Source organism: Ovis canadensis, chromosome 12 (assembly GCF_042477335.2).
Source record: "Ovis canadensis isolate MfBH-ARS-UI-01 breed Bighorn chromosome 12, ARS-UI_OviCan_v2, whole genome shotgun sequence".
Taxonomy (NCBI): Eukaryota; Metazoa; Chordata; class Mammalia; order Artiodactyla; family Bovidae; genus Ovis; species Ovis canadensis.
In genome coordinates this window covers 29,638,796-29,660,561 of record NC_091256.1, presented here as the reverse complement: position 1 = coordinate 29,660,561, position 21,766 = coordinate 29,638,796, and the positions used below count along the sequence as shown (strand labels likewise).

At 37.3% G+C, this 21,766-nt stretch overlaps 1 protein-coding gene across 1 annotated transcript in view; it reads left to right on the top strand.

Annotated features, from left to right (window-relative positions):
* USH2A (usherin) overlaps positions 1-21,766 on the top strand; it is a 939,490-nt gene that overhangs the window by 668,536 nt on the left and 249,188 nt on the right. The window lies entirely within an intron of this gene.

Below are 21,766 nucleotides of genomic sequence, written 5' to 3'. Positions count from 1 at the left end.
GTTATAAACCTCTGCCTCTACATTGGGCTTTTGCAGCTCTGTAGAGTTTTCTTTTTTTTTTAATTCTTTTCTCCTTTTTATAATTTTAATTTTTAATTCCTTTAAACCCATTATATTTTTCTAAACCTATTATATTTTTTCTACATATATTCCTTTGTTTGCCTTTCCTACTGTTCTTTTCCCTTGCAGTTAATCTTTAAAGTCTGTAAATATTCCTCATCTACCTCTATTTAACTTTGCATATATGTTTTTCTTCCCTTTCTTCTCAACATATTTGTTAGTTTTGTTTTCATTGCTTTATTCCCCACTTAGCACATTGATTTAGTTTTGTTTTCCAGTTTGTGCTTTAGTTAGTTTTGTTCTTAATTGGTACGTATAATTTTTGATTTCCTTTGTTCACTGGGTCAATCTATGGTACTTTATTTTTGTTGGACTGTTTTGACTTTGGTCATGGGTGTATATGTGTATGTGTTTATTCTAATATTTTAATTATTAGTTGCCTGATTTTGTGACTGCCTTTTGGCTGGGCTTCATTTTTGCTTCCTCATTTTTGGGTATTTGTTTTAATCTCACTTAATGCTATAACAAACCGCTTGTGGAATGCTATAACAAACCACCCTGTTCCTGACCAGAGATCAAGCTCTGAGTCTTTGGAGTGGGAACACTGACTCCGAGACTACCAGAGAACTACCCTAGGAATTATCAAATAGTGAGAACTCACAGCAAGGAAACCACCTGAATACAAGACGTCACCCAGCAACCAATAGCAACCTGTGCAGGAAGCCTCATGTCGACAACAAACAAAACAAAATACAAACCCAATCATCAGCAGACAGGATTACCACCTCACCCAGCCTTACCCATCAGAGGAAGAACAAACAAACAAGCAACAACAACAACAAAAACTCAGCACAAATCTCAGCCTATATGAAGCTTACACAAGCCACTAGACCAACCTTGCTGCTGCTGCCGCTAAGTTGCTTCAGTCGTGTCCGACTCTGTGCGACCCCATAGTCGGCAGCCCACCAGGCTCCCCCGTCCCTGGGATTCTCCAGGCAAGAATACTGGAGTGGGTTGCCATTTTCTTCTCCAATACATGAAAGTGAAAAGTGAAAGGGAAGTCGCTCAGTCGTGTCCGACTCTTAGCGACCCCATGGACTGCAGCCTACCAGGCTCCTCCATCCATGGGATTTTCCAGGCAAGAGTACTGGAGTGGGGTGCCATTGCCTTCTCTGAGACCAACCTTAGGGCAGAAACCAAAAGGAAGAAAGAATTCAACCATGAAGTCTCGGAAAAGGAGAACTCAAACACAATAAGTTTAAAAAAACTTAATGAAAAGGCAGTGAAATATTACACAAGTGAAGGAACAAACTAGAAACACAGAAGTCCAAATAAATGAAGAGGAAACAGGCAAACTACCTGAAAAAGAATTCAGAATAATGATAGTAAAGATGATCAAAACCCTTGAAAACAAATGGAGAAAATGCAAGAATCAATTAACAAAGACCTACAAGAATTAAAGAATAAACATAGAGACAAACAACACAATTACTGAAATTAAAAATACTCTAGAAGGAGTCAACAGCAGAATATCTGAAGCAGAAGAAAGAATCAGTGAGCTGGAAGATAAAATGGTAGAAATAACTTCTGAAGAGCAGAATAAAGGAAAAAAGGATGAAAAGAACTGAGGATAGTCTCAGAGACCTCTGAAGTGAAGTGAAGTGAAGTCACTCAGTTGTGTCCAACTCTTTGTGACCTCGTGGAATGTAGCCCGCTCAGGCTCCTCTGTCCATGGGATTCTTCAGGCAAGAATACTGGAGTGGGTTGCCATTTCCTTCTCCAGGGGATCTTCCCAACCCAGGGGTCGAACCGGGTCTCCTGCATTGCAGGCAGACGCTTTATCCTCTGAGCCACCAGGGAAGCCCAAGAGAGACCTCTGGGACAATATCAAACACACCAGCATTCGAATTATAGGGGTCCCAGAAGAAGAGAAAAAGAAAGGGTATGAGAAAATTTTTGAAGAGATTATAATTGAAAATTTCCCCAACACGGAAAAGGAAATAGTCATTCAAGTTCAAGAGATACAAAGAGTCCCATACAAGATAAACCCAAGGAGAAACATGCCAAGACACATACTATTCAAACTAACAAAGACTCAACACGAAGAAAGAATATTAAAAGCAGCAAGTGAAAAGCAACAAGTAACATGCAATGGAAACCCCATATGCTGAACGGCTGATCTTTCAGTAGAAACTCTGCAGGCCAGAAGAGAATAGCAGGATATGTTTAAAGTACTGAAAGGGAAAAACCTACAACCAAGATTACTCTTCCCAGCAAGGATCTCGCTCAAAATTGATAGAGAAATAAAAAGCTTTTCAGACAAGCGTAAGTTAAGAGAATTCAGTACCACCAAACCAGCTTTAAAACAAATGTTAAAGGGACTTATATAGTCCAGAAATACAAGGGAAGAAAAAAGATCTACACAGTCAACCATAAACAATTTTTAAAATGTCAGTAGAAGCATATATATCAAACTACTTTAAATGTAAATTGATTAAATGCTCTAATCAAAAGACACAGACTGACTGGATGGATGCAAAGTAAGACCCATATATATGTTGTCAAGAAGAAACCCACTTCAGACCTCAAGACACATATAGACTGAAATTGAGAGGATGGGAAAATATATTCCATGCAAATGGGAAGCCAAAGAAAGCTGGAGTAGCAATCCTCATATCAGACAAAATAGACCTTAAAATGAAGAAGATTACAAGAGATAAGGAAGGACACTACATAATGATCAAGGGATCAATCCAAGATAAAGACATAACAATTGGAAATATCTATGCACCCAACATAGGAACACCTCAATACATAAGACAAGCACTAGCAGACATAAAAGGAGAAATGGACAGTAACACAATCATAGTAGAAGACTTTAACAGCCCACTCACACCAATGGACAGATCATCAAAACAGAAAATAAGGAAACACAAGTCTTAAATGCTACATTAGATGAGATGGATCTCATTGATATCTTCAAGACATGCCATCCAAAAGCAGACGAATACACCTTCTTTTCAAGTGTACATGGACATTCTCCAGGATAGACCACATCTTGGATCACAAATCAAACCTCAGTAAATTTAAGAAAATTAAAATCATATCAAGCATCTTCTCCAACCACAACAATATGAGACTAGATATCAATTAGAAGAAAAAAAATCTGTAAGGAACACAAACAGAAGGAGACTAAACAACACATTTCTAAATAACCAACAAGTTACTAAAGAACTCAAAAGGGAAATTAAAAATTTTCTAGAAACAAATGCCAATGAAAAAACGACAGCTCAAAACCTATGGGATGAAGCAAAAGCAGTTCTAAGAGGGAGTTTTATAGCAATACAATCCTACTTCAAGAAACAAGAAAAACATCAAATAGACAACCTACGTTTACACTTAAAACAATTGAAATAAGAACAAAAAAAAACCCCAAAGTTATTTCAAGGAAAAAAATCATAAAGATCCAAGCAGAAATAAATGAAAATGAAATGAAAGAAACAACAGTAAAGATTAATAAAACTAAAAGCTGGTTTATTAAGAAGATAAACAAAACGGACAAACCTTCAGCCAGACTCATCAAGAAAAAAAGAGAGAAGAATCACAACAAAATTACAAGTGAAAAGGAGAGGCTACAACAGACAGTGCAGAAATACAGAGGATTATAAGACTATTATGAATGACTATATGGCAATAAGCTGGATAATCTGGAAGAAATGGGCAGATTCTTAATAAAGTTCTATCTTCCAAGACTGAACCAGTAAGAAATAGAAATTATGAACAACACAATTACAAGCACTGAAATGAATCTGTGATCAAATATCTCCCAAAATATTAAAGCCCAGGACCAGATGGCTTCACAGGAGAATTCTGTCAAACATTTAAATAAGAGCTAATGCCTATCCTTCTAAAACAGTTTCGAAAAATTACAGAGGAAGGAACACTCCCAAACTCGTTCAACAAGGCCACCATCACCCTGATACCAAAACTAAAGACAGCACAAAAAAAGAAAACTACAGGTCAATATCACTGATGAACATAGATGCAAAATCCTGAACAAAATTTTAGCAAGCAGAATTCAGCAACACATCAAAAAGCTCATATACTGTAATCAAGTTGGGTTTATTCCAGAAATGCAAGGATTCATCAATATACACAAATCAATCAGTGTGATATACCATATTAACAAATTTAAAGATGAAAACCATATGATTATCTCAATAGATGCAGAGAAAGCCTTTGACAAAGTTCAGCACCCATTTATGTTAAAACTCCAAAAAATGGGCATAAAAGGAACCTACCTCAACATAGTGAAGGCCATATATGATAAGCCTACAGCAAACATTATTCTCAATGGAGAAAAACTGAATACATTGCCCCTAAGATCAGGAACAAGACAAGGGTATCCACTTTTACCACTATTATTCAGCATAGTTCTGGAAATCCTAGCTACAGCAATCAGAGAAGAAAAAGAAATAAAAGGAATCCAGAGCAGAAAACAAGAAATAAAGCTCTCACTGTTTGCACATGACATGATACGGTACATAGAGAACCCTAAAGAGAGTATCAGAAAATTACTAGAGCTAATCAGTGAACTTAGCAAAGCTGCAGGATACAAAATCAATACACAGAAATCACTTGCATTTCTATATACTAACAATGAAAAATCAGAAAGCAAAATTAATGAATCAATCCCATTCACCATTGCAACAAAAAGAATTATATGTCTAGGAATAAACTTACTTAAGGAGACAAAAGATCTGTACACAGAAAATTATGAGACTAGTAAATGCTAACTTTATTATTTGCTTTGTACAATTTTTCTTATTTTTGTGCTAGACCTTTCTGCTCCCTTGTGATTTAGGTGTTCCTCTTGTAGGTATATATTTTAAAATCCAATTTGAAATGTATGTGATTTCTGATAAACTTAATTTTAAAGTTTAATTTAAAATTTAATTCACCATTGTATCAAGACATATGTGTGCTTTGTATTCTTTGATTTGTTACAATTACAATTGTATATTCAATTTATTTTGAGTTATACATATTCATACTTTTCACCAGTTCCTGCTTTTATGTTGTTCTTGTCTCAGTTTCAATGTCTACCTGCTAAAGTACATTATTTAAAATATTTTCTTCTCTTGTAATCTGAAAGTGTTAATGTAATCTAATTTCTAATAAACTGCATTTATTCTGTGTTGTGATACCTGAAAAAAAAAAAGAGAGACTAATGAAAGAAATCAAAGATGACAGAAACAGATGGAGAGATATTCCATGTTCCTGGCTAGGAACAATCAATATTGTGAAAACGACTATACTATCAAATGCAATCTACAGATTCAATGAGATCCCTATCAATTACCAATGGCTTTTTTCACAGAACTAGAACAAAAAATTTTGCAATTCATATAGAAACACAAAAGACCCCAAATAGCCAAAGCAGTCTTGAGAAAGAAGAATGGAGCTGGAGGAATCAACCTGTCTGATTTCAGATTATACTACAAAATGCAAATCATCAAGACAGTATGGTGCTTGCATAAAAACAGAAATATAGACCAATGGAACAAGATAGAAAGCCCAGAAATAAACTCAGGCACCTATGGGTACCTTATTTTTTACAAAGAAGGCAAGAATATGCAATGGGACAAAGACGCCTCTTCAACAACTGGACAGCTGCATGTAAAAGAATGAAATTAGAACACTTCCTAACACCATACACAAAGATAAACTCAAAATGGATTAAAGACCTAAATGTAAGACCAGAAACTATGAAACTCTTAGAGGAAAACATAGGCAGAACACTTGATGACATAAATCAAAGCAAGATCCTCTATGACCCACCTTCTAGAGTAATGGAAATAAAAACAAAAGTAAATAGATGGAAACTGATTAAAGTTAAAAGCTTTTGCACAGCAAGGGAAACTATAAGCAAGGTGAAAAGACAAGCCTCAGAATGAGAGAAAATAATAGCAAATGAAATAACTGACAAAGGATTTATTTCCAAAATATACAAGCAGCTCATACAACTCAATACCAGAAAAACAAACAACCCAATCAAAAAGTGGGGAAAAGACCTAAACAGACATTTCTCCAAGGAAGATATACAGATGGCTAACAAACACGTTAAAAGATCGTGTTTTTCACATCGCCCATTATTAGAGAAATGCAAATCAAAATTACAATGAGGTATCTCCTCACACCAATCAGAATTGCCATCATCAAAAAATCTACAAACAATAGACTGGAAAGGGTGTGGAGAAAGGGGAATGCTCTTGCACTGTTGGTGGGAATGTAAATTGATACAGCCACTATGGAAGATTGTATGGAGAGTCCTTAAAAAACTGGGAATAAAACCACCATATGACACAGCAATTCCACTCCTAGGCATACACTCTGAGGAAACAAAAATTTTAAAAGACACGTGTATCCCATTGTTCACTGCAGCACTATTTACAATAGCTAAAACATGGAAGCAACCTAAATGTCCATTGACAGATAAAAGGATAAAGAAGTAGTGGTACATATACATAATGGAATATTACTCTGCCACAAAAAGGAATGCATTTGAGTCCATTCTAATGAGGTGGATAAACCTAGAACCTATTATACAGAGTGATGAAAGTCAGAAAGAGAAAGATAAATATTGTATTCTAATGTATTTATACAGAATCTAGGAAAATGGTGCTGAAGAATTTATTTACAGGGCAGCAATAGAGAAACGGACATAGAGAATAGACTTATGGACATGGGAAGAGGGGAGGAGAGGGTAAGATGTATGGAAAGGATAAGATGGAAACTTACATTACCATGTGTAAAATAGATAGCCAATGGAAATTTGCTCTATGGCTTAGGAAACTCAAGCAGGGGCTCTATATCAACCTAGAGGGGTGAGATGGGGAGGGAGAAGGGAGAGAGCTTCAAAAGGGAGAGGATATATGTACATCTATGGCTGATTCATGTTGAGGTTTGACAGAAAACAGCAAAATTCTATAAAGCAATTATCCTTCAATGAAAATAAATAAATAAAAAAGCTTCCAGGAAGAAAAGACAGATCGTGTACATACAGCACTAGGAATTTGGATGACATTATCAGACTATAAACAGCAAGATTCATTGCTAGGAAAACAATGAAAAATGCCTTAAATTCTGAATTAAAAAAAAAAAAAACTTTCATCTTATTATTCAATATTTCATCAATATCAATTACATATTGGGTCAGAAGAGAGACAACTTAAGGCATGCGAAGAGAAAAAAATGTAGAGAGATTTCATTGAAAACTGACAAGAATATGATGAGAACTACCTAGTTTTAACAATGAATTAAGCTTCCAAAAATGTTCTGGGTTTTCTAAATTTGTTTATTTTTTAGTTATTCTCTAAATTTTTTAAATTTGTTTTTAATTTACATACAGCAGAAGACATTCTTCTTTGCTTCACATTTCTATAAGTTTTGAGAAATATATCAAGTTCTGTGAACAACGCTACAATTAACATATAGCATTGTTCCATTATGTCAAAATATTTCTTCACACTAGTCCCTTTATAGTCAATCCCTCCTCCACCCGCCCCCATACTGAGGAAGCACTGTTCCATTTCCCTGTTTCATGTTGTCATATAATTGGAGTCCTACAGTATGTAGCCATTTAAGCCTGACTTCTTTCACTCTACATAATGCATTTAAGATTCATCCATATTATCATAAATATCAATAGTTTGTTGATTTTTGATACTAAATTTTTGATACTAATATGAATATACCACAGTTAGTGTATCATTTGGGTAGTTTCCAGTTCTTGGTGACTATGAATAAAGTCACTGTAAACATTTATGTACAGATTTGTATGTGAACGTAGATTCTCATTTCACCAGCGTAAATGATGAGTGGGACTGCTGAATCATATAATAAGTTTATATTTTGCTTACTTTATAAGAAACTGCCAAACTGATTTCCAAAGTGACTAGATATTGAATTTTGTTAAGTACATTTACTTCATATTAATTTGTTGATGTGTTTAATTACATTGATTGACTTTCAAATAATTAAGGCTACATTATCTGAATAAAGCCCACTTGGTTGTGATGTATTTTCCTTTTTATATATTCCTGGATTCGATTTGCTATTGTCTTGTTGAGGATTATGGTTTCCTTTATAAGTTATATTGAACTATTTTTATTTCTTGTAATGTCTTTGCCTGCTTTTGGTAAGTGGCAATTCTGGTCCCCCAAAATAAGCTGGAAAATGTTCTCCTTTTCTATTTCCTGAAAGAGATTTTGTGAAGTGGTATTTATTTCTTAAACGTTGGTAGAATTTACCAATGAAATTCACCTTTTGCTAGAGTTCTTGTTGAGTGGTATTTTACTCAGAATTCAATTTCCTTAACAATGTATGATGATTCAAGCTATCTGTTTCTTCTTGTGTGAAATTTGTTACTTTGTGTTTGCAAAGAACTGGTTAATTTCATTGAATTTTTCCAATTTATGGACAGAAAGTTGCAATGTTTGTAAAATCTGCATTGATTTGCACGGTTTCATTTCTGATAATGGTAAATGTCTCTCAACCAGTCTAGAGTTTTATCCATTTTGTGAATCTTTTCAGAGAATCATCTTTTGGTTTTATTGGTTTTCTCTATTGCTTTATGTTTTCTAATTCATTAATTTCTGCTCTTTATTGATTTATTTTCTTCTTGCTCTGGGTTTATCTTACCCTTCTTTTTTTAGTTGCTTAAAGAAGAAAACATGCATTGTTGATTTGAGACCTTTCTTCTTTTTGACTAGAACTATTTAAAGTTAAGAATTTTCCTTTGAGCTATGCTTCAGGTGATTCTCATGAAGTTTCAAATGTTGCATTTTATTTCATTTAATGTTTCAAGATAGTTTTAAATTTCCTTAATACTTCTGCTTTGACTCATGAATTATTTAGAAGTGGTTTGCTTAATTCCCAGATAATTTTTAGTTTTTTCAGACATATTTAAGGTGTGAGTTTCTAAAGCCATTCTATTATGGTCTGAAACATGGTTTTATTTTATTGCCTATAATGAGATCTATCATGGTGAATATGCCATGTCTACTTGAGGAGAATGTGTATTCTGCTGTTGTCAGAACATTTTATAAATATCAATTAGGTCAAGTTGAGTGATAGCGATGTTCAGGTCATCTGTACACATAATGATTTCCTGCCTGGCTGTTCTATCAGTTATTGTGAACGGAATGTTGAAATCTCCAAATATAACTATGGGCTTATTTATAATAGTTCTTTTTTTTTGTTTGTTTGAACTCTCAGTTTTTGCCTCATGTATTTTGATGCTTTACTATTAGGTTCATGCACACTTAGGATTGTTATGTCTTAGTAAATTGACACTTCTATTGTTGTGTATTACTCCTTTTCCTTCCTGATAACTTTTTTTTATCATCAGGTGTATTTTGTCTGATAATAATATAGCCACTCCAACTTTCTTTGGATTAGTGTAACTTTGAGTGATTTTGGAGTATTTCCTGCATATTTAAATATCAGGTTGTCATCATGTGTAGAAGATTGGAGGTTTTGTTTCTGTTGGCAGGTGACCAACTTGGTTAGCTTCAGACTGAAATTTTTGTCTTGGCTTATGTGGTCAGTGGCTCTAATATTAGTTCATTTTCAGAAGTTTCTCCATGCTGCTTTATGTCTGTCCCATTCACGCACCTCTCAGTGGCTTATCTGGTGTTTGGTTAGGGGATTATGTAACGGTTCAGATCTCAGAGTCTTTGCTCTGTACTCATGCTTCCCTTTGCTTATGAGGCAGCCATGTGTGTGCACCTTGGAATTAAGACTTGTGTTGATTTATGCATAGAATTAATAGACTGCTTAGCTTTCTCTTCTTTGAGAGTTCCTCCGTGTTTTTCATATCCCTTGGACTTCCTTTTTCAGATCTTTGACTAGAAAGACATGGTTTCTCTTGGAATTGGAGCCTCCCAAGGTAGCTCACACATTACATCAATGGAATTGTTTGAGGGGCAAAGAGATTAGAGAGATATATTGAAAAAAAAAAAGGTAGGAATTTTTGTGCCATACATTCTTTGGGCCACAAGGGGCACTTTTCCTGGTTTCCCTGGCCAGAAAGCTAGATTTTTCTTAGGATTTTTTATTCTCATTTGGCCATGACTGCCATCATTCAGCTCCTTATCTGGAATCATTCTCAGCACAGGAAAAAAGAGGAAGCAAAATGAAACAGGGATATTCATCATGCCTTCTGGCTTGCTAGGCCTTTTTATATTCTGGTCAGAAAGATTAGGTTGCTCTCAAACCTAGACAGCATATTAAAAAGCAAAAATATCACTTTGCCAACAAAGTTCTGTATAGTCAAAGGTACGGTTTTTCCAGTAGTCGTGCATGGATGTGAGAGTCGGACCATAAAGAAAGCTGAATACCAAAGAATTGATGCCTTCAAATGGTGGTGCTGGAGAAGACTCTTGAGAGTCCCTTGGACTGCAAGGAGATCAAACCAGTTAATCCTAAAGGAAATCAACCCTGAATATTCACTGGAAAGATTGATGCTGAAGCTCCAATACTTTGCACTATTGATGTGAAGAGCTGCCTCATTTGAAAAGACCCTGATGCTGGGAAAGATTAAAGGCAGGAGGAGAAGGAGACAACAGAGGTATGAGGTGGTTGGATGGCATCATCGACTCAGTGAACATGAGTTTGAACAAATTCTGGCAGATAGTGAATGACAGGGAAGCCTGGTGTGCTGCAGTCCATGGGGTTGCAAAAGTCAAACACAACTGAGCGACTGAACAACAACATAGATTTTGCTTGCCCAGTGCGTGTTTCCACGCTGGGGCTGCTCCTCAGCTAAAGATGGGGACAATAAAAGGAAAAACAATGGGAAACTCATCCTATAATGTTTGCTCTTCAAATATTGCCTTCTTTCCTGATTTGCCAGTATTGTTAACTTTTCAAAGTCCTTAAGTGGTTGCTTTTTGTAATTTGAGCTGACTTTTTAGCAATACTCAACAGGCATATGTGTGTGTGTGTGTGTGTGTATATGCTCAGTCATGTCCAACTCTTTGTGACCCCATGGATTGTAGCCCACCAGGATCCTCTGTCCATGGGATTATCCAGGCAATAATACTGGAGCAGGTTACCATTTACTCCTGTAAGGGCTCTTTCCCACCCAGGAATCACACCCACATCTCCTGCATTGGCAGGTGGATTCTTTACCACTGAGCCACGAGGGAGAGAGGCTCTAAAGGACTTTTCCATATTGACCAGCACAGAAATTACCCCTCCCCCATATTTTTCTTTATTCCAATACCTTTGACAACTTTATTTCCTTTTTTTCCCCTTTTTTAGGGTAAAAGATCTAGCAAAAAAAAAAGCTGATTTAAATCATTTATAACTGAATATTGGCATGTACAGTCTTTCCTTTCCTAAAATGATCTATCATAGCACAGCAACATTTTCCAAAGGCAAAACTCTAATGAGCATATATAGGCTGCCAAGCCATTAATCAAAATTACACCAACACCAAAGCAGTTAGCCTCCTGTGTGCATGTTATTATTTGTGTAATTTCATTATACTTCTGGAAACGTGTACATGTTAGTTGTTTCTATTTTGGTTTAAGAAACTCTCTTATATTAGCAACATGAAAAATCAAGTGTGAAATCCTTCCAGACAAATGTCAGTAGACAAAGTTTGCTTCTATAGCACTCAAAATATTTTGGTTTCTAATAACATACATATTTCTTAGATTATCTTTGGTAAAATGTCATAGCAAAATTTTAACTTTGGTATGTTTTAATAACATATACAGATAGCTTACCAGCCTGTTTGATGATAAGCATGGAGCACATCATCCTTGTCTCTGGCCTTGACCTATACCTTGCTTTTGACTACAACATCTTCTGCACAAGCACTTACGTATGGTTTTCCCAATTATATATAATCCAGAAATGCCCTTGCACACAAATGTAGAAAGATCAGATGAACCCTTCTAGTTTTATAAGCTACTTCTCCGGAAACAAACTCTGTTTCTACATCACATTTTCCGTACTTGTCATATTATCATCAGCTGCTTCTACATACCCGAAGAGTGCTAACGACTGATCGATAGCCCGGACATGTCTGGCCATGGCCTACACGTGCCCTGGGTAGTTCATTTATTTGCCTCAGTGGATTTGCTAGAGTGGAATTTAATCAATAGCTAATTCATTAATTCTGGTTCTCAAGAATGTAGAGACTGCGCTGGATGAAGATCGCTGTCTGGTGCTGGCTTTGATTGAAATATGGCAGACACTGCAACTGACAGCTTCACTGGGTACTGGGTTGCCGCTGGGGTTCACTTATTTATTCTCTGTAAGTGGATAAGTGAAGAAAAGAGGCATAAACCAGGAAAAAGTTTATATTACATGACTGCTAGTATTCCAAAATGCATAATTTCCAGGCATGAGGCTCAAGGGAAAGCAGAGAGAGAGAGAGAGGGAGAGAGAGAGAGAGAGAACACAGATCATGTCTCTCATTGCCTTTAGTGGGAACCATGGCAGTTTTTATGGTTCTAGATCAGTTTGGGGCTGTATTATTGATGAGAAGTCAGAGGCATAATGTCTATGTAGTACTCACAAATAATTGTTTAAAATTTTGCCTCAAGCTCCTGAGTAATATAAATGAAATTTTCGCCCATCAGCTTCTGAGAAGTCTTCATGATAATAGCACAGATTCTATGTCTCTAAATGACACTTAAACCACTATCATCATTTAGAACTCCCCCTGTCTGAAAATTTCAGAGTATATAACTGAGGGTTGAGGATGGCGTGAATGGTCATAGCTGGTTGAAAAAGAACTTTCTCTTTTTTGCCTCACTAAATTTGAGGTGAAACTTTGAGGCGTCTATATTTTTATACTATGACACTGGCTATCAGGAACTCTCTTCTATGATTGTTTTTCCTCTCTGACTTTTTCCGTGACTCATAGCTTGAATACTGAAGTGATTTTACAATTAAACATTTTTAAGTCATGCTTTATGTTATGTTTTTAAATGAGGAGTATGCTGGGCTGTAGATGTAGAATTTCAGATCACCTCTTCACCCATATTCTAAACTTTACTTGTTGCCAGTATGGACAAGTTGAGACAGCTTCTTTTTAATTTAATTTTTATTGTATATTGGAGTGTGGTTGATTTACAATGTTGTGTTAGTTTCAGGTGTACAGCAAAGTGATTCAGTTATACATGTACATATATACACTCTTTTTCAGATTCCTTTCCCATATAGATTATTACAGAATATTGAGTAGAGTTCCCTGTGCTATAGGGAAGTTCCCTGTGCTATAGGTCCTGAAATTAAAAGACGCTTACTCCTTGGAAGAAAAGTTATGACCAACCTAGATAACATATTCAAAAGCAGGGACATTACTTTGCCGACTAAGGTCCGTCTAGTGAAGGCTATGGTTTTTCCTGTGGTCATGTATGGATGTGAGAGTTGGACTGTGAAGAAGGCTGAGTGCCGAAGAATTGATGCTTTTGAACTGTGGTGTTGGAGAAGACTCTTGAGAGCCCCTTGGACTGCAAGGAGATCCAACCAGTCCACCCTGAAGGAGATCAGCCCTGGGATTTCTTTGGAAGGAATGATGCTAAAGCCGAAACTCCAGTACTTTGGCCACCTCATGCGAAGAGTTGACTCATTGGAAAAGACTCTGATGTTGGGAGGGATTGGGGGCAGTAGGAGAAGGGGACGACCCAGGATGAGATGGCTGGATGGCATCACTGACTTGATGGACATGAGTCTGAGTGAACTCCGGGAGACGGTGATGAACAGGGAGGCCTGGTGTGCTGCGATTCATGGGGTCACAAAGAGTTGGACACGACTGAGCGACTGAACTGAACTGAACTGAACTGAGGTTACATGTTATATGTATAGTAGTGTGTGTATGTTAATCCCAATATCCTAATTTATCTTCACCCCTCACCTTTCCCCTTGGTAACCATAAATTTGTTTTTAAAGTCTGTGGATATGTTTGTATTTTGTTAATAAGTTCGTGTGTATTATATTTTTTAGATTCCACATATAAGTGATATCATCCAATGTTTGTCTTTCTCTGTCTTCACTTAGTATAATCGTCTCTAGGTTCAATCATGTTGCTGTAAGTAGCATTATTTCATTCTTGTTATTATTGAATAATATTCCATTATATTGATATGTGTATGTACCACATCTTTATTCATTCCTATGTCAATGAACATGTATGTTGCTTCCGCATCTCGGCCATTATAAATAGGGCTACAATGAGTATTGAGGTGCATGTATCCTTTTGGACCATGTTTTTCTCCAGATATGTGCATGTGTTGTGCTTAGTCGCTCAGTTGTGTCCCACTCTTTGTGACTCCATGGACTGTAGCCCTCCAAGATCCTCTGTCCGTGGGGATTCTCCAGGCAAGAATCCTGGGATGGGTTGCCATGCCTTCCTGCAGGGGATCTTCCTAACCCAGGAATCGAACCCAGGTCTCCAGCATTGCAGGTGGATTCTTTATCATCTGAGCCCCCAGCGAAGCCCCCAGATATATGCCTAGGAATGAGAGTGAAGAGTTGTATGGTAGCTCTATTTTTAGTTTTTGAAAGAACCTCTATACTGTTCCAACAGTGTAGAAGTTTTCCCTTTTCTCTACATTCTCTCCAGCATTTTTTGAATGTAGAATTTTTGATGATGGATGTTCTGACCCTTCGGAGAAGGCAATGGCAACCCACTCCAGTACTCTTGCCTGGAAAATCCCATGGACGAAGGAGCCTGGTAGGCTGCAGTCCATGGGGTCGTTAGAGTCGGGCATGACTGAGCCACTTTACTTTCACTTTTCACTTTAGTGCATTGGAGAAGGAAATGGCAACCCACTCCAGTGTTCTTGCCTGGAGAATCCCAGGGACGGGGGAGCCTGGTGGGCTGCCATCTATGGGGTCATGACTGAAGCAACTTAGCAGCAGCAGCAGCAGTTCTGACCGGTATGAGGTGGTACCTCACTGTATTTTTGATTCACATTTCTCTAATAATAAGTTACTCAGTCGTGTCCAACTCCTTTTGACCACATGGAATAGTATATAGAATTCTCCAGGCCAGAACACTGGCGTGGGTGGCTCTTCTCTTCTCCAGGGAATCTTCCCAATCCAGGGATAGAACCCAGGTCTCCTGCATTGCAGGCAGATTATTTGCCAGCTGAGCCATAAGGGAAGCCCAGTAATTAGCAATATTGAACATCTTTTCATGTGACTCTTGGCCCATTTGTATATCTTCTTTGGAGAAATATCTATTTAGATTTTCTGCCCATTTTTTGATTGGGCCTGGAATTTTCTGTTTCAGTCTAAAGGATATAAGAACATCTCTCAAAAGGCATCACTTGGAGGGTATCTAGGACTGTTGTATACATTCAATCAATAGTCTTACAATCATAATGGCTTTCAGTAAATATTATTTTTCTGATGGCCAATGAATTCTGATCTTCAAACTCATTGTTTGATCAGAAGACCTTACAGAATATTGAGTTTATTCTTAAGACTCTGCCACTACTATTTCCATTTTCCTACTTCCTTCTTTTTCCCAAACTTCTAACTTCTCTACTTTTTGCAGCTCCCAGAGAAGCAGTTCAGTCACTGAGATTTTGCGAGGCCTTGTATGCATCTCCACAAAATCCAGCTTTCCTCCCAATTTACTCTGCTCATTGGTTTCTTTCATCGGTTTCATTCCAAATCCATTCATTGTTTGTGGATGTCTTCAACAGAAAGACTCTCTCCTACTCAAATAGTTCACTCTCACAGTTTGCATCATACTGATTTCTCAAAGATCTCTAGCCTCATTTTCTCCCTAAACGCTAGTCCCATGTATTCAGTTTTGTATCAGCATTCTGTAGCGATAGCCATCCATCACTCCCGTAGCCTCAAGCCTCAGAAGTTTATTTTCAGCTAACTCATCTTTTCCAACATCCAGTTCTGCAGAGGTACCACTACCTTGCATATGATCACAGACATCTAGCTTTGACTTTTTTAATCCCCCTCAATATCAATTTTAGTCTGTCTTCTTTTGGAGCATCTTCTCCTATCTGTCCCTCTTCTTCATTTCTGCCATCAAACCCTATTTCATTCTTTTATCACTCAAGTTGATGTACGTATCTTAATTCACTGAGACACAAGAAGGAAAGGTTTTACTTTTGCCTATTCCTTGCTACCTAAACATAGTCTTTGGGATGTCCTTTTCCTAACTCTTATGAAACCTCTCAGAAACATCTTATGGCTTTCACATTGTTTTTAGTTATGAGCCTCACTGTAGTAGTTAAGATTCATGATCAAGTATTAAAAGTTCATTCCATCTCCAGCAAAATATTAAGTTCACATATGATTCAAAAACCCTGCCATTTCACAGGCTCAGACCTGATCCCAGCTTGCCCTTTCTCTCCTCCTGCTCTTTCTTGCCTATTTCCTTTCATCCAGCTGCGCCTCTTTCCAGCATTATTACTTTACTGCCACTGCTGGGTAGCCCCCCAAGCCCTCTGTGTGGCAGGCGTCACTTTCTTGAACAAGTCTCTGTTTTCCTTGAGAGGGCTTTTGAGAATCTCCACAAAGTCAAGTTCCCTGATATGAATGTTGTCTTCTGCAACGAGTCTGTGGTGGCAGCAGAGCAGAACATCCCAAAGACTCTCCTTACCAGAGTTCCTTCACACCAAAAGCCTGCCACGATGGGTGGTATATGCAAAGGGGCTCACACCTCACCATTTTGCAAGATGTCCATTGGCTCATGGGAAACTCATTTGTTTGTGCCATGCTAAAGACTGGTGGTATGCCAGTCCTGTCTTGCCTATCATTACAGCTGCTCTGGACAATATCTGGTCATTACAATTCTCTAGCTGAAAAACAATCACCTATTCTTTGCTCATACAGGATGCCAATCCCTATGTCAAGTTGTCCCCTAAGTTTCTTTCTATATTCCCCTCCAGGGACAGTAGCAAATTTGGCTTAGATATTTCTGTTTCTCAGGAGGTACCAACCAGGAGAAGCAAGTGTTTCCAGTTTTTCTGAGTGATGTATTTAGAATGTCTTCCTCAGCCTAGAGTGTGTTTAGGGGTGGGCTGGGGATGGATTTTAACATCAGACTTCACTAAATAAATCACTCCTCTCTTACTCTGTGGCTCAAAAATTTCCAGTGATTTTCCAATGCACTCAAAAAAATGAATCCAGAGTTATTTCTATGTTCTACAAAACCCTGCATGATCTGCACTTCCCTGTCCCACCCTCCCAACACCCACCTGACTCATTTTCCATCATTCTCTTGCTCACTCCAGTTCTTTCCCACTAGATTCTTTGATTGTCCTGCAACAAGTCAAGTGCATGGTTGTCTCAAAGCCTCTCCACCTCCTGCTCTCTCTGCCTAGAAACTCCTGTTCACATGCTTTCTCCTTTCTCCCTGCGCAGAAGAGCCAGGCCTTCTCAGACCACCAGTTTGACATATTGTATACTTACGTATATGTTTACTCTTTCATCTTTTCCCAGGAAAATGTAGTTGTATGAAAAAAGGAACTTTGTCTTATTTATTGATAATTATATTATTAGAACAATGCCTTACCTAAAGGAGATACTTAATAAATATTCATTAAATTTCTTTCTTTCAAAAACTCTCCAAGATTTCTATTTATTTGGGACTGGTTTGGGTTTTGCATGAATGTTAATGGATAGCTTTATCCTTAGAACTCAGCAGAATCTTTCTGATCCCTTTTAGAAACAAGATATTTATCAGTCCTAAAGGGAGAAACTCATCTGTCATCCTCAGCTTGGAGCTAAATTGAAGTTCCTAAACAAGAGAAAGATCCATTAAACATTCCTTCACATTTAAATTCCTGATGTAGCTCACTGATATTTCTCCCTACCCCTCTTCTCTTCCACTCTCATCTGCCAGGTTATCAGTTCTAAAAGGGCTTTTTATTCTGCTAGTGACATCCTGTACAATCACCTTTTTTCACCATCAAATTCCTCAACATAGTATTTGAGGGGCTTCATAAACTTTCTTCTTAAATTCTGATTGACCTTCCATTATTGCTGGATGTTGATCATTCACTAATAAGTTGGTCCCATTACTCTTCTATATATGGCTAGGCTGTTTCCTCCCTCTTATTTTTGCTTATGTGTGTCTTCCTGCTCAGAATTCTTCCTTCCTCCTGTTCCAATTCAAGTCCACATCTACTTCTCCCATGAAACCTTCATTGTTAGTCTAGGCACAGTGATCTTTGTTTGGTGTCTCTGTAATACTTCAAGAATATATATACAATCAATCCTAAAGGAAATCAACCATGAATAGTCATTGGAAGGACTGATGCCGAAGTACTAATATTTTGGCCACCTGATGCAAAGAATAAACTCACTGGAAAAGACTCTGATGCCGAGAAAGATTGAGGGAAGGGGGAGAAAAGGGTGACAGAAGATGAGATGATTGAATGACATCACTGATTCAATGGACATGAGTTTGAGCAAACTCTGGGAGATAGTGAAGGACAAGGGAAGCCTGACGTGTTATAGTCCATGGGGTCACAATGAGTCAGACTTGACTCAGTGACTGGACGACAACGTAATACTCTTAGCTTGAACTACATGCTTAAGCACCTGGCTTTACACTGCTGTAAAGTGTAATTTGGCCTGTTTCTGGTATGCATGTTTTATATCCCCTAATACTTAAGGACACAGAGTTCTACCTTTTGATATTTTACTTACTACCAGTTATGCTAAGGCTTCCCTGGTGGTTCAGATGGTAAAGAGTTTATCTTCAGTGCAGGAGACCCATGTTCGATCCCTGGGTTGGGAAGGTCTCCTGGAGAAGGAAATAGCAACCCATTTCAGTATTCTTGCCTGGAAAATCCCATGGAGGGAGGAGCCTCTTAGGTTACAGTCCATGGGGTCGCAAAGAGTCGGACACAACTGAGCATCTTCACTTCACAGTTATGCTAAGGCTTCCCAGGTGGCGCTAGTGGTAAAGAACCCACCTGCCAATGCAGGAGGCATAGGAGATGCAGGTTTTATCCCTGGGTCAGGAAGATCCCCTGGAGAAGAATATGGCCACCCACTCCAGGTTTAATGCCTGGAGAATCCCATGGACAGAGGAGCCTGGTAGACTATAGTCTGTAGGGTCACAGAGAGTCAGACATGACTGTAGTGACTTAGCACATAGCACATAGTTAGGCTAAACACTCTAGTGGAGAATTAAACAGTCAATAGCGTGATCTGAGAGCAGATAAATAATATTGTCATCATATTACATTTATTTAGTCTTAAAAGTCCCCTGATCATTTTTGATAACCACAATCTGGAATAGTATTTGAAGAAGCTGAGTACACTGACAATAATGACCTAGTTGAGTAGGCATTTTTAAAAGGCCTTTGTAAACAAGTTCAAGGAATCTGGAGCTATTTATGACAATTTATAGATAAATTAGGGCTTCCCTGGGGGCTCAGAGGATAAAGCGTCTGCCTGCAATTTGGGAGACCTGGGTTTGATCCCTGGGTCAGGAAGATCCTCTGGAGAAGGAAATGGCAACCCACTCCAGTACTCTTGCCTGAAAAATTCCATGGACAGAAAAGCCTGGTAAGCTACAGTCCATGGGGTTGCAAAGAATCAGATGCAACTGAGCGACTTCACTTTCTTTTCTTTCTTTCTATAGATAAATTGTTTGTAAAAGACAAACTTCAGATTGTCTCCCCAATATTTCACATTAATTCATATGGTTTAAGAATGTTCCTTCTATTTTACTCTCCAACATCAAAGCAACAGAGCCCTTAATCCAGTCAATGTGTGTATTTCTCAGGGATATCTTTCATTTCAAACCAAAAGATTTTTTCAGTGTCACTGACATGGGCTCTAATGAGAGGTGGGCAGGTGCTAAGCCCCCTATTTTTCTTTGATCACGTGTATTAGTGTACCTAACTCAGATCCTCAACATCAAAACTTTTCATGCTAGCGCTAAAAACACAGGTGGTCTCCCTTCCTGGTTATGCTGTGCAAAATAGAGAAGTTACACTGACTAGAAATGGTATTTTCTAGACTTTGCTAGTTTACCAGCTTTTGTAGATAAGTCAGACCCTTGAATGTCACTTAAAGGTAGTCTTTTCTGTAGCTGGTTATGCAATGAATACAGAAGAGGTATCTGAAAAAACGTGGAATTAATTTTGAGAGTTGTATAAAGACCTTAGAATAATAATGGTGGATATACAAGTCACCTATGAAACTGTTCTCTCATAGGTGACATTAATTTCTTATCTACAGAGTCTTATTAGTGAATGTGTTATGTTTGTACCTCCAAGAAAACGAAATAATTTTCTTTTTTTTTCTTTTTCAGCAGTCTATTAAAATGTCAAGGTTTATCTTGACTGCTGCTTTTTTAATGTAAATGTTTGGGCCTAATTGAATTCCTAACATGTAATGTCACTTAGAATTCTGATAGAGTTCAGTAATTTGGCCTGTAAAGACACACTTTTTCTTAAAATGGAAAGTATAACAAAAATATTATTTGACACAATGTCAGAATGATAGTCAACATAAGTTATTGTGATAATATTTTAATATTGCTTGAATATAAGGACTAAGCTCACATGTGCTTGTTATTCTTCAAAGTAGTTATTGAAATGTTTCATAGGTAAAGCTAACCTATAACTATGTATGAATGGTTGTTATGGTTGAAGATTCTAGAATTATAAAAATCAATCTTGAATGTCAGAGTTCCATTCCTGTTTTTGAAAACAATAAGAACAAAAGTAATTATTTTATGTTTGCCTGATGTTCTGCAGATAGTAGCCTTTCTTTACGCTGCTAAATTGCAAGATATGCCTTATCAAAATCTCTGGGGCTTTATTAAAATCTTTACTTTCTGTTTATAGATCTTCTTAAAATACTAAAGATAGTACAGGTATGTCATCTAGGCTGAATCATTCTGACAAGTAGATGTAAGTGCTAAAATAAAGTTCTGTACATTAATCTGAGAGTAAATAATTTTATTCCAGATTGATTCTTCTTTGAAATCTTGGTGCTCTGGTCTCATTCAGAACGGCAGATGAAATACTAATAGATCATTGAAAATGCAGTTTTGGTATGATGTTATGCCTCCGTTGCTTACCAAACCACCAAAAAAAGCATGCTTATATGTTTAGGATAAATTGTGGCTCAATTTTTAAAACTCAAACATCTTCAAGAATATAGTGATATGAAGAAGTTTGTTATGGAAATCCCCAATTTCTGAATTTCTGACCACAAAGCATATCTGATCATGGTATATAAAGAACTATTGGAAAATTAAATCTGTTTTTGTGAGTCAAAAATTAAGATAAAGTATATTTAGAGGGAGCATATCAATTATATCAGTTGATAAAATGTATAAATATTGTGTGTTGATAAATAAATTTATTGAAAAATGTTATCAATTGTTAACTTATCAGCTGATAAAAAGATTTTATCAATTTGGTCATGCACTTTGTCTATGTGACAAAATAACCAACAGTAGAGGCTCCAGTAAGTAGTTCTAAAGGTAGATTGTTGTTGGCATTGGGTCAGTTATACCACATACCTCAGGGGCATCTTTGTGCTTTGCATGGCCTTTCTCAAATGATTTCAAGATAATTGAAGTGACTGCTGAAATTTCAGACATCATATTTAGCAGAAAGAAAGAAAAGGGGAAAAGGCCACAGCCACATCAAGGAAGATAAAATTTCCAAGGGACCTT